This window comes from Oncorhynchus mykiss, chromosome 6 (assembly GCF_013265735.2).
Source record: "Oncorhynchus mykiss isolate Arlee chromosome 6, USDA_OmykA_1.1, whole genome shotgun sequence".
Classification (NCBI taxonomy): domain Eukaryota; kingdom Metazoa; phylum Chordata; class Actinopteri; order Salmoniformes; family Salmonidae; genus Oncorhynchus; species Oncorhynchus mykiss.
In genome coordinates, this window is record NC_048570.1 from 45,283,345 (window position 1) to 45,297,970 (window position 14,626).

General features: G+C 44.3%; 1 protein-coding gene across 2 annotated transcripts in view; it reads right to left on the reverse strand.

Annotated features, from left to right (window-relative positions):
- znrf3 (zinc and ring finger 3) overlaps nucleotides 1–14,626 on the reverse strand; it is a 114,283-nt gene that overhangs the window by 12,777 nt on the left and 86,880 nt on the right. The gene's annotated exons all lie outside the window — the stretch shown is intronic.

Genomic DNA, 14,626 nt, shown 5'->3' on the forward strand with positions numbered 1-14,626 from the left:
ACATTTGGAGATGAAATATAGTTTACATGCTGTCAATAGTCTAAGACAACCCAGTCTGTTTTGCCCCATAGTTGCGCACTCGTCAGTTTTGTTGCGTAACATCCAAAGTGTGTCTACACTGAGTGTACAAGAAATTAAGAACAGGGTAGCCTAGTGGTTAGAGTGTTGGGCTAGTAACTGAAAGGTTGCTGACAAGGTACAAATCTGTCGTTCTGCCCCTGAACAGTTAACCCACTGTTACTAGGCCGTCATTGAAAATAAGAACTTGTTCTTAACTGACTTGCCTAGTTAAATAAAAGGTCAAATAAAAAATAAATACAATTTCTTCAGAACAGCCTCAATTCGTTGGGGCATGGACTCTACAAGGTGTTGAAAGCGTTCCACAGGAATACTGGCCCATGTTGACGCCAATACTTCCCACAATTGTGTCAAGTTGGCTGGATGTCCTTTGGGTGGTTGACCATTCGTGATATACATGGGAAACTGTTGAGCGTAAAAAACCCAGCAGCGTTACTGTTTTTGACACAAATCGGTGCGCCTGGCATCTACTACCATAACCCGTTCAAAGGTACTAAAATATTTTGTCTTGCCCATTCACCCTGAATGATACATACACATTCCATGTCTCAATTGTCTCAAAAGGCTTCAAAATCCTTCTTTAACCTGTCTCCTCCCTTTTGTCAATACTGATTGAAGTGGAATTAACAAGTGACATCAATAAGGGATCATAGCTTTCACCTGGATTTACCTGGTCAGTCTATGTCATAGAAAGAGCAGGTGTCCTTATAATGCTTTTTAGACTCAGTTGTTTCAATGTATTTTCCCCCCAAAGACATTGCACTCTCACTCCCAGCCACTGGAGGGGGTTGTGTGACTTTGAATGGCCTGACTCTAGCAGCAGCTAGGCCCAGCAGCTAGAGAGAGAAAGAGAGAGAGAAAGCGCGAGCGAGAGATGACCGAGGGTGTCGACCCCAGTCCATGGAGAGGTAAACAACACGATGATAACTTTGGAAGGATGAGCACATGTGGTCTGTCTCTCAACTTTCTTTCTTACTACATGGTGTCACGAGAGACAGACCAGTATACCAAATGACAGCTTATTGCCTATGTAGTGCACTTCTTTTGTCCAGGGCCCAGGTCTCTGGTTAAAAGAAGTGCACTCTAAAAGGGAATAGGGTGCCATTTAGGACACACTAAAGAGCTGCCTGTTTTGGTGGGATGGTGTTTTGGCCTGCTTGGTGACATCACCATGTGGTGAATTAGTTAACAGACCAATAAGACAAAGAGTTCCAAAACTCTGCCAGTAACAGCTCGTTTTCAGTTCTCTTTGAATTGTTCATTTTGATATCTCACATTTGGGGTTCACTAAGGATCGCCTACTCTCGAAAGTATTAATCTAAAACACTCTGTTGGAGACAGACAGGCAAAGCGGCGAATGAGGTGACCCTCAATTCCATCAAAGGATCAAAGGAGACACTCTCCCGCCCTCTGGTTATTCTCACTTCTCTTCCTCAAACGAAGTGTCACTACTCTAGTTCTCCTCATATCGACTGGATACCGGTTGCCAGCTCACAAGTGAACCGTGAAGGGTATCGCTGCCGAGCATAGGTCTTCAGACCCTGTTGAGAGGTTGACTTCTAACCAGGTTTTTGATTTAAGTAGAAATTTCTACTTCTCAGTCTCCGTTAGTAGCTAGTGTCACTGCTAGCTATTGAGACTCAGTTAGCCCATGCTGCAAGGCTTTGGCTAACTTGGCTAGCTTGCTGAGAGGCAAGCAAACCTCACTAGCATACCCTAACTGCAACACGGTAGCTTTGCTAGCTCCCTTCTATTGTCTAGTTAAGCTTCGTTCACCCATTGTGTTAGCGAGACCCACCCTCTGCCTTCACGGCACCGTCGGTCACGGGAGCATTTTTCTCTGAATGCTAACTCGGTCACTCTGGTTCCTTCAGCCAGCACTGAGCTAGCCACAGCACACCTTCACCATTAGGTGGCTGCTAGCTAGCTTACGCCCCACTAGCTTCGCAGCTATAGCGTTACAAAGTGCTCAATATTGCTTGTGCTATAACTAGCTAGCTTGGTGTCGCTGTTTACACAAGCTACTCTTTTGCTAGCCGCCAGCCGCAGGGCTTCTAACTAGCTAGCCTATGCCTTCTGCACGTTATTTTTACAACAGGCATTGTTCGGTCCCCCTTATCCATTGAAATGGCCACTGCTATCCCATCCCAGGATGAGCCTAGCCCAGCACTCTAACCCCCACGTTCTTGTGCTTGTGGCTTCATGATAGCGGGGAAAGATTCCCTCCCTCTATGCATTAATTGCTTGGGTAGGGAACATGTCTAGGAGGCGCTCGAGGACCCCGAGTCCTGTAAGCACTGCAGATTGCTTACTACAGCAGGTCTGAAGAGGAGGCTGAAATGTGCTTTTATCTCGTTATCCCCCTCATGCCTCTGAGCCAAAAGCGACAGCTGAGGCTCAGCTCCCCACAACCGAGCCCAGTTTGGGCAAGGTCATGGATAGCCTCGACTCCCTCCCCTGACTGTCGAAGTAGTGTCAAGGGAAAGCGAGTTAAGGGACAACGAGGATGACGATGGGATCAAGTCACGGAAATCCTTGATAGCACACAGGAGTTGGGGACTGATGACCACGTTCTCCCATCCTCCAGTGGAGTTTGGGCTCCTTAATGTCTACAAGCGGACCGTGTCCAGATTCAAAATTGAGTGGCTGTCTTCTATAGGCGCTCAAGGTCTGTCAAGGTCACGGGGACCATTATATTGATTTATAATGGCAAGGGTGCTTGGAAGGGCCCTCTCCTAGAGGAGTACTCCCTTAGTTTCGGGACCTCCGAGGGTTGCTATGTAGGGACTTCCCTGGCTTCAGAGAGCATGTGTTGCGATACGCAACTTAACCATATCCCCACATGTGAGATATATTTGAAAAAGAATACTTAAGTGTACCTGTGTAACCTCAGTTCTCTGATATTATGAGTGAGATATCTCACAGCATTTCCCTGCGCGCAAGAGAGTGAGGAAGAGAAGCATGCTTGATAATAATCAGAGGGCGGTCCTTAGCGAACCCCACTCAAAATATCACACTCATAATATCAGAGAACTGGGTTTCCCCTCCCCACTCAGACGTCTCCCAGACAGTCCTAGAGCAAATTGATCTTTGCTAAGAAGCTATTTTTGTTTATTTGACCATTTTAATTAAAACAATCACAGTAAGAAGTTTGCTAAGACCGTCTGAGAATGGTCTGAGTGGGGACGGGAAAACTGAAAACTAGCTGCTATTGAGGTTTGTAAATCTCTTGCTTGTTGGCCTATTAACCTATTTAACTCATGGTGATGTCAACAGGCAAGCCAAAACCTCATCCCTCTGTACCCACTGTTTCTTGAATAATTTTACTTATACATTTTGTAAACAAACATTGGAAGGGGCGGCAGGTAGCCTAGTGACCGTTGGGCCAGTAACTTGCCCCTGAGCAAGGTAGTTAACCCACTGTTCCCCGGGTGCCGAAGATATGGATGTTTATTAAGGCAGACCCCCGCACCTCTCTGATGCGGAAGACACATGGCGTGTAAAGGGCCCATGAAGTGGAACCTTTCATCAATTGGGCCAAAAGACCTTCCAGGAGAATGGAACTACACACATGGAACGTAAAGTACCAGTCAAAAGTTTGGACACACCTACAGTACTCATTCAAGGGTTTTTCTTTATTTGTACTATTTTCTACATTGCAGAATAATAGTGAAGACAAACTATGGAATAACACATATGGAATCATGTAGTAGCCAAAAAATGGTTAAACAAATCAAAATATATTTTTTATTTGAGATTCTTCAAAGTAGCCAACCTTTGCCTTTGACAGCTTTGCACACTCTTGGCATTCTCTCAACCATCTTCACCTGGAATGCTTTTCCAACAGTCTTGAAGGAGTTCCAACATATGCTGAGCACATCCCAAACCATCTCAATTGGGTTGAGGTCCGGTAATTGTGGAGGCCAGGTTATCTGATGCAGAACTCCATCACTATCCTTCTTGGTCAAATAGCCCTTACACAGCCTGGGGGTGTGTTGGGTCATTGTCCTGTTGAAAAACAAATTGTAGTCCCACTAAGCGCAAACCTGTCCTATCGCTGCAGAATGCTGTGGTAGCCATGCTGGTTAAGTGTGCCTTGAATTCTAAATAAATCATAGACAGTATCACCAGCAAAGCATCCCCACACCATCACACCTCCTCCTCAATGCTTCACGGTGGGAACCACACATGCGGAGATCTTCCGTTCACCTACTCTGCTTCTCACAAAGACATGGCGGTTGGAACCAAAAATCTCAAATTTGGACTCATCAGACCAAACAACATATATCCACCGGTCTAATGTCCATTGCTCGTGTCTTGGCCCAAGCAAGTCTCTTCTTCTTATTGGTGTTCTTTAGTTGTGGTTTCTTTGCAGCAATTAGACCTTGAAGGCCTGATTCGCGCAGTCTCCTCTGAACAGTTGCTACAGTGCCTTGCGAAAGTATTCGGCCCCCTTGAACTTTGCGACCTTTTGCCACATTTCAGGCTTCAAACATAAAGATATAAAACTGTATTTTTTTGTGAAGAATCAACAACAAGTGGGACACAATCATGAAGTGGAAGGACATTTATTGGATATTTCAAACTTTTTTAACAAATCAAAAACTGAAAAATTGGGCGTGCAAAATTATTCAGCCCCCTTAAGTTAATACTTTGTAGCGCCACCTTTTGCTGCGATTACAGCTGTAAGTCGCTTGGGGTATGTCTCTATCAGTTTTGCACATCGAGAGACTGAAAAGTTCTGTATGTGTGTTACTTGATCATTGGGCTGGGCTGCAATTTCTGAGGCTGATAACGCTAATGAACTTATCCTCTGCAGCAGAGGTAAGTCTGGGTCTTCCTTTCCTGTGGCGGTCCTCATGAGAGCCAGTTTCGTAGGTAGGTGCGTCCAAACTTGACTGGTACTGCACATCTGGCCAGGCCAGGCTGACTGGCAACCCTCCACCTCAATCCACATTCACCTTCATTTTGACTAGAGGAAGTGTGCAGTGAGCTGGCACTGTGTGTGTGTGTGTGTGTTCTTTAATACAGGTTCTCACCTGGTAGAAGGGGATGAATGATTCACTAATGCTTCACCATCGATCAACAACAAACTGACTCACAACAAAGTAGTACTCCACATACGGAATGCAGTATGCAATCCACACACAGAGACCAACGAGTTGATTCTAATGGGGTTAAATAGAACTCTTTGGCTAGTCCTTTCTTTAGGTCTACAGTCGTGTCCACTTTATAGGCGCTAACACGTTTATTTTTTCCCCAACTGCATAAATGCGTTTAAACTTCTGAGGCGAAGACTGAATTCTCTTATTCTGTTCTCTGTGTGTTTCCCTCTCACCCAGTTTCAGCTCTCCATTGCCAGGCTCTGGCTGTAGTCCATTCAATTCAGACGCTTTGATGTTAGCCATCTACGTTAATAATTAATAGCTCTTGGTAAGACGCTTCAAGAAGAAAGAGATCCCTGCTAAAGAATCTCCATTTGGGCATGCGCTGCAGTGTAGGGAGTCGCCTGCCTGATGACAGCAAAAATGTACCTACAGGCAAGCGCAGCTCCCTCTTTTAACGTAAAACACGCACACACACACACACACACACACACACACACACACACGTTGAGAGGAATGATGAGGATTGGGCTGTTTACATCAACAACAACAAAAACTATTTCCCCTGAGCAGAGCAGAGTGGAGTAGAGCACAACAGAGCAGAGTTGAGTAGAAATGAGTAGAGCACTGAAAAACAGAGCAGAGTAGCAGTGTGCTCAAGTCCCTATGAAAAGGGAAAAGGCAGACACTACTCCACAACGTCATATGTCTTGTCACACTAAAACCTTCTACTCCTACTCTTTCACACACTGTTCAAGGGTTTCTGTGAAGTAAAACAATAATATGGTGGTGTTGTACATGTGTAGCATCGGGCAAAAATAAAACAATGTTCTGATCAGTAATTCCATTTGCTTCATTCATTCAAAACCCCTCTGGAATTTCAAGTAATGTTACTTCCACAGCTACTAGATAACAATGTGAATCTCCATAATATATTTGTAGGAGAACTATAGAAAGATATGGCCTTGTCTTTGCGCAAGTAAACAGATGACTGAAATAACAATGTAAAGTTGCCTCTAAAGTTATTACAGTACATTTTAAAGTAAACAAAACATGAAACTCACAGGTCAGAAACTCTAAAAATTCTAGCTGTCTGCCATGCCATGCATATGGCCTGTCTGTCATAAACACTTACACTTACCCAGAGCTAGTTGGAGTCTCAAAGAGCACCCTACTCTCTACATAGTGCACTGCTTATGATCAGAACCCTATGGCGCCAATTAGGACACAGGCACTGACTTAAAGCCAGAGCCACAGTGTGCGGCCCAGCCGCTGGCTCAACGGGCTACATGTTGGCCCTGAGCATGAGAAAGAGGGTACAATCCAACCCAAGTGGACAGAAACCACAGCCTACAACGAGGAGAGGAGGAGAGCCTGGCGTCTAGACACAGAGGACAGAGAGGAAGAAGAAGCCTATGTTTAGAATGGGTACGTACATCTGCCAGCTTTTTTTTTAAAGGAAAGAAGATTTCACCATGCAGTCTGGAAAGTGACTTTTCTCAGGATAGATCAGCATGAACACTAGGTCCAACTGTTAGATACTGTATGTACACCAGTGGAGGGCGGCTCAGAATAATGGCTGGAATGTAGACAATGGAATGGTATCAGCCACATGAAAACCACGTGTTTGATGTGTTTGACACAATGCCATTGACTCCATTCTAGGCTATATTATGAGCTGTGCTCCCCTCAGCAGCCTCCTGGTGTACACAATGTGTGTAATCTGTACAGCTTCACTCACACACACACACACACACAAGTGCACACACACAGGCTGCGTTTACACAGGCAGCCAAATTCTGATTTTTATTCCCCAGTAATTGGTCTTTTGACCAATTAGATCAGCTCTGAAAAAGATCTGATGTGATTGGTCAAAAGACCAATTAGTGGAAAAAAGATCAGAATTGGGCTGCCTGTGTAAACACGGCCTTAGAAGCATGCACACACACACACACACACACGGCTGTGTATACACCTGTAACCTGTATACTTAGCTAAGCTCTCATCAGAGTTTAACTCTCCATTTCTCACTCTCTCCTGCTTGCTCGCCCTCTTTTTTCTTTCCTCTCTTCTCCCCCCCCCCACCCCCCCCCCCCCCCGCCCTGCTCTCCCGCTCTGCTCACTGCTATAATTAAGTGAATTAAGTCTTCAGAAGGTTCTCCTCTCCTCTGCTATTACACAGTCATTTCATGTAGCCTCCTGGCTTCTCCTCCCTTTATTAAAAGATAAAGGCATACTTTTCTCCCATGGATTTTCTTACATGTGGTCAGCTTTTTTTCTCTCTCCCTCCTTTCTTTTTTTAGAGACCGTGTGCCAGGGCATTATTTACATTCTGCTAAAATAAAACGCTCTGTTCTCAGAATGACTCTTCATCCGACACATATATGTAGACATGTTTGCCAATGGCATTCAAACCAACTGAACTTCGTTTCCCATATGTGACTAATGAACACTATCCACCGACTATAGGAGATGACATCACTACTGAGCAACATATCTATGCAGTATACATACAGCAGGAGACGCAAACTAATGGCGTGAGCACAATAGTTTACCTCAATAACACCATGTGAGACGACACGTTTAGCACATACAGTTTACATACAAAATACATTTCAACTCAGTTTTTCAAAATTCCTGACATTTAATCCAAGTAACAATTCCATGTCTTAGGTCAGTTAGGATCACCACTTTATTTTAAGAATGTGAAATGTCAGAATAATAGTAGAGAAAATGATGCCATTTATTTTGTGAAGTGCACCAGACCCTCCTGCAGCAAAGCACCCCCACAACATGATGCTGCCACCCCCAGTTGGGATGGGGTTCTTTGGGTTTGCAAGCCTCCCCCTTTTTTACTCCAAACATAACAATGAGTTTTAAACAAACAGTTCTATTTTTTTTTTCATCAGACCATTGGACATTTCTCCAAAAAGTACAATCTTTGTCCCAATGCTGTTGCGAACCGTAGTCTGGCTTTTTTACGGCGGTTTGGAGCAGTGGCTTCTTCCTTGCTGAGCGGCCTGTCAGGTTCTGTCGATATAGGACTCGTTTTACTGTGAATATAGATACTTTTGTCCTTTGCTGTAATTCTGTGATTGATTTGCACTTTTCGCACCAAAGTACATTCATCTCTAGGAGACAGAATGCATCTCCTTCCTGAGTGGTATGACAGCTGCGTGGTCCCATGGTGTTTATACTTGAGTACTATTGTTTGTACAGATGAATGTGGTACCTTCAGGTGTTTGGAAATTGCTCCCAAGGATGAACCAGACTTGTGGAGGACTACCATTTTTGGTTGATTTCTTTTGATTTCCCCATGCTGTCAAGCAAAGAGGCACTGAGTTTGAAGGTCAGCCTTGAAATACATCCACAGGTACACCTCCAATTGACTCAAATGGTGTCAATTAGCCTATCAGAAGTTTCTAAAGCCATGACATAATTTCCTGGAATTTTCCAAGCTGTTTAAAGGCACAGTCAGTGTATGTAAACTTCTGACCCACTGGAATTGTGATACAGTGAATTATAAGTAAAACAATTGTTGAAAAAATGACTTGTCATGCACAAAGTAGATGTCCTAACCTGCCAAAGTATAGTTTGTTAACAAGAAATTTGTGGAGTGGTTGAAGAACACGTTTTAAGGACTCCAACCTAAGTGTATGTAAACTTCCGACTTCAACTGTAGCTTCAATAGCACACTTCGGTTTACTCTCATAACCAGTGATCGAGGCAGAATAAAAAATAAAATAACCTGCATTGCTAAATCACGACTTGCTACTTATGAGCTATACACATTGTCCAACCAATCGCACAGGGACATACCATACAGCGCACGCACACGCACACTAACCCCTTTCTCCTCATCCTCAGTGTCGTCCCTCACGGCCATGAAATCCCACACTGAAACCTCCGTGACTCTGTACGGCTCTCCAGTTCTATAGGGGGTAAAAACACCACGTCCAGACTCCTGACTGCATGTGGACTTTGAGTGCCCTTGACTTCTAAGTGACATTCTTTTGAAAAAAACTCCACTCTCCCTCCGTCCGTAATTCTCCTTTTTAATATCACTGTGGCAGCCCGTTAAGTTGAGTGTTTTACATGAGTTGAGGGGACGTCAACGATACAATTTCAAAGTATTTTTGGGGGATGTAAAAAAAATGTTTATGAAGCACATAAAAAGCCACTTGTGTGTCCACTAGCCTTACAGCCCTCCTGGTGTAGGACCCAAATATCACCCGGATCCCTTTATAGTGCACTACTTTAGACCAAGGCCCATAGGGGCCTGGTCAAAAGTAGTGCACTAGCGTGCTATTTGGGACACATTCCTTGTGTAAACTAGCAGTTTACTGAATGTAAATACGGACACGGGATCACTTGAACCACTCTGGGAGCCACGGCGGCAGCCATTCATAACCCTGTTCCAGACGTGAGCTACACTGAGCAGAACAGAATCGCTGGTTTTGTTTGGGTATTGTATCCGTCCTTCGTCTCTTCCTTGAAGTAATCACTAATATAAGACAAATGAATGGGGGTTAGTACAGGTTTAAGTACATAGTTTTTTATCTATCCATTATAGTCGGATCAGTATTTACTTCAAGGCAGGGTGGGGGATGTTTTGTTTTTGTTGTGAATGGGGTCTCTGCCTCTTTAAAGGGGCTCCAAAAAGCAAAAGCTAGGAGCTAGGCCCAGGCAGGCAGCTACAGTATGACGAGGGAAGATTCCCCTGATCAGTGTCATCTGCTCAGTCCAACTTGTAGTCAGTCAATGTGATGGGTCTCACCAATACGGAAATGGCAACGTCACAGAATAGTTTTCCAAAATTCTTCCAGCTTCACCACCTGATCGAGGCCCAGAGACAGAAATGAGCCAGCATTAATTCTGGGGCCACCCCATCACCACACTGTCAGCACATGTGTGAGGGTATGTATGGAACCTTACTCGGAACACAGTGGGTACGGAAGGGTACGGAACCTCGATCGGATAGAGAGACATAGAGAAAGAGAGAGACAGATGATGACCTCACTAGTAGAGAGACAAAGAGAGAGAAGAGTACAGCACTTTGGGGCTCTGGTCCTCGGGTCTCACACCGAACACAATATAGCCAGCTACGGGAGTGTGTGTGGCTGATGTCATCAGTAAACCCATTCTGTGGACAACAACATGTTAGATGCTTATGCAAGTTTCTACACTAGATGCTGGCGCAAGGTGCTAATGCTATGTGCTACGCTAGGTACCACTAGACGCTAATGCCAGAACGTCAGAGACTATGCTAAATGCTAACGCTAGATGCTAATACCAGGTGCTCCCCTCTTCCCCTCTCCCATTTCTTTCCCATTCAGTCTCCCCCTATCTCATTCCCTTTCTCGCCCACTCACTCTCCTCCTTTCCTAACTCTTGGAAGACTAGCCCAAGGTAGGCAAAAAGAGATCCTAATAGATCTTCTCAATCTCTCTCCCAAAACTCTTTCCCTATGTGTCTCTCCCTTTCCCCCTCTTTCCTTACCTCCCTCTACCTCTGCTAGGTCCCCCCGCTTTTCCTCTCTCTGCCTCAGCGCACAATGATGGGGGTTGGCCATTCAGCCAGTGTTACATAACCAAAATGATACAATTGAGTTGCACTGTGAGTGTGTGTGTGTGCGTGCGTGCATGAGTATGTGTCTGCATACTTGTGCCCGCGAGTGCTTGAATGACTGCGTGTGTGTGCATGAGCATCAAGTAGGTGTGTGTGCGTGTTCATGTGTGTGAGGTGGGGCACCTCAGAGGGCCAGCCAGAGCAGTGTGACTTGGCAAACAGCAACAGACCCATTAACGCCTACAGTTCTGCAGGAGAGAACTCTCTCATCAGACAGTCTTTCACTCTACACCTCTCTTTACCTCTCACCCTGCCCGCTGTCCTCCATTACACCAGTCCCTCTTCCCTACCTCGCCACTGAGTGTACAAAACATTAGAAACACCTGCTGTCCATGACAGACTGACCAGGTGAATCTAGGTGAAAGCTATGATCCCTTATTGATGTAACTTGTTAAATCCACTTCTAATCAGTGTAGATGAAGGGGAGGAGACAGGTTAAATAAGGACGTTTAAGCCTCGAGACAATTGAGACATGGATTGTGTATGTCTGCCATTCAGAGGGTGAATGGGCAAGACAAAATATTTAAGTGCCTTTGAACGGGGTATGGTAGAAGGTGTCAGGCTGGGTTTTTCACACAACAGTTTCCTGTGTGTATCAAGATTGGTCCACCACCCAAAGGACATCCAGCCAACTTGACACAATTTTGGGAAGCATTGAAGTCAACATGAGCCAGCATCCCTGTGGAACGCTTTCGACACCTTGTTAGAGTCTATGCCCTGACGAATTGAGGCTGTTCGGAGGGGAAAAAGGGGTGCCATTCAATATTAGGAAGGTGTTCCTAATAATTTGTACACTCCATGTGTATACCCATCATCCCTATGCGCGCTCTCTCTCTCTGTGTGTATGTGTGTTATCCACTACCCCGTCCTTAGTTTTACTTAAAACACAGGACCAAATCAAGCACCCATCAGCCACTGCTCTTCCCTGTGTGTGGGTTCTGCCCTGTGGAGACCAAAACGGACAGAGAATGGACAACCGCTAATTAAATATCCTCCACTTTTTCTCGTCTCGATCCCCCTGTTTTTGTTTTCTTACCGGTTTGCTTTTCCAGCCTTTGTGATCCGCAGGAAAATAAAACAACCCTTCTGGTTGGATGGTGGGTCAGACTCGGGAACGCTGCTGCCTTTTATAAAAGTACGCCCATCAACCAACCAACTGATCTCCTCTACTTCAGAACTGAGTACTGTAGGATCCCCAACGGGGAACCTGTAGGCATCCAATCCCAGGTAAGGGATGCATACATCTCCCAAGCCGCTATGAGCGTATCATTGATCTATGGAAGTAATACTAATTTACTATTCCACGGGTCTCTGGCGATTCCTCTGCAGTGAATTTATTACTGATGCTCATTTACCACCATGTGTGGCTGAGCCAACGCTAAACAAAAGAATCACATGACTAACTGCTGAAATAATACCAACTGGGCTTTTTTGCTCACAAATCTACCAAGTCAACTTCTTTTTTTTTCTTTTTTTTTGTTGAGACTCCCCCTAACTGTCAGTACAAAACTGGCAGTGCGGCATTAAAGTTGAAGAAAGAAGCGCTACAAGGAACTAGGCTATTTACTAGGAACATCCTAATGCAAGGACACTCTGCTACAGTCGGTCAATATTTCTCATCAATTTGTAACAAAAAAAAGTCCCCACAAAATCTTGAATCAAGGACATCCTTGCGGGAACATCCTCTTGGAAACATTTAAACCTGTTTTATAGTCGAGAATTGAAGACTTGTCCTTTGGCTCATCAGTAAATAGAAGAGTGGAGAGACAGAATTGGAGGAAGTTAGAAAGTGAAACACTAAACAGGGACGTAGTAAGTCAGCCACTTATCAAAAGGTAGACATCAAAACGACTGTGTTGTATTCCAGTGAAAAGGCTAAGACTACTAGGAACTGGAGTTGGGTTCCTTTTCTTATTAAAACAGGACGTGTGACAAACAAACATCTTACGTCATGTACAGTAAAATAACATAATAACCTTATCTAAATAAAATGTTATAAAGTAAAAAAAACATGACTGCATGACAGCAGAATGATGCAATGTTTCTGGGCATTACATCATCAACGTGTGCCACAGTGTCACTAACTAGCTACCACAATCACACAACACGGTACGTTGACCAACCGTTACAATACCTCACTGTTAGTTATCATAATAATGGAGCATTTAGTCCTTTAGGGAAGGGAAAGGGGGATACCTAGTCAGTCGCACAACTGAACGCATTCAACCGAAATGTGTCTTCCGCATTTGACCCAACCAGTCTGAATCAGAGAATTGCGGAGGGCTGCCTTAAATCAACATCCACGTTAATTAATAAATAGGATTTTCTACAGAAATCAGAAGAAAAAACCATTTATATAATCCTAGGATCTCAACTACCTCATCAGAACTGACCAATGGGAGCAAGTGTTGTCCACCTCCAGCATTTTGCCCATTAAGCTGGGGCGGCAGGTTGCCTAGTGGTTAGAGCGTTGGGCCAATAACCGAAAGGTTGCTGGATCAAATCCCCAAGCTGACAAGGTAAAAATCTGTCATTCTACCCCTGAGCAAAGCAGTGTTCCCTGGTAGACTGTCATTGTAAATAAACATTTGTTCTTAACTGACCTGCCTAGTTAAATAAAGGATCAATTTTAAAAAAGCTCTTTATCTGCCTCCGTCCTTTTCTCGCCCCCTCACTCCCTCCTTTTCAGGAGACAAACCAAACCCAGCAGTCGTAAAAACACAAACAATGTATGGAGAGCAGAATTAGTACGATACCTGCTAATCAAAATTCAGAAAAGAGCCGTTAAATTCTACAACCACCTAAAAGGAAGCGATTCCCAAACCTTCCATAAGAGATGAACCTAGAGAAAAGTTTCCTCAGTCAGTTGGTTCTATGGGCTCTGTTCACAGACGCAAATAGACCCCACAGAGTACCAGGATTAGACCCAACCAAATAATGAGAAAACAAAAAGATAATTGCTTGTCATATTGGAAAGAACTAACCAAAAAAACAGACCAAACTGGAATGCTATCTGGCCCTAAACAGAGAGTACACAGTGGCAGAATACCTGACCACCGTGACTGACCCCAAAATAAGGAAAGCGTCGACTATGTACAGACTCAGTGAGCATTGCTATTGAGAAAGTCTGCCCTGGGCAGACCTGGCATTCGAGAGAAGATGTGCCCACTGCCCACAACATTTGGTGGAAACTGAGCTGCACTTCCTAAACCTCCTGCCAAATGTATGACCATATTAAAGACACATACTTCCCTCAGATTACACAGACCCACAAAGAATTCGAAAGCAAATACATTTTTTTAGAAACTCCCATATCTATTAGGTGAAATACCACAGTGTACCATCACAGCAGCAAGATTTGTGACCCGGTCGCCATACAAAAAGGGCAACCAGTGGAGCACAAACACTGTTCTAAATACAACCTTTATTTATCTGTTTATTTATTTTCCCTTTCGTACTTTAACCATTTGCACATTTTTATAACACCGTGTAGCCATAATATAACATAATATAATCATTATTCCGAAACTCTTGTGAGTGTTATGTTTACTGTTCATTTCTGATCGTTTATTACATTTTTGTTTATATCACTTGCTTTGGCATTGTAAACACATGTTTCCCATGCCAATAAAGCCCCTTTGAATTGAATTGATTCCCCCCTCTACCCCCCCTCCACTGGCAGCCCCTTCAGACGAGTAACAATAACTGGATGTAACTTAGCTCTCACTACTGCCCCCCCCCCCCCCCCCCCCCCCACACACACACACACACACACAACCCCTCTCCCCTTCTATCCCTAGCTACGGGCTCACATA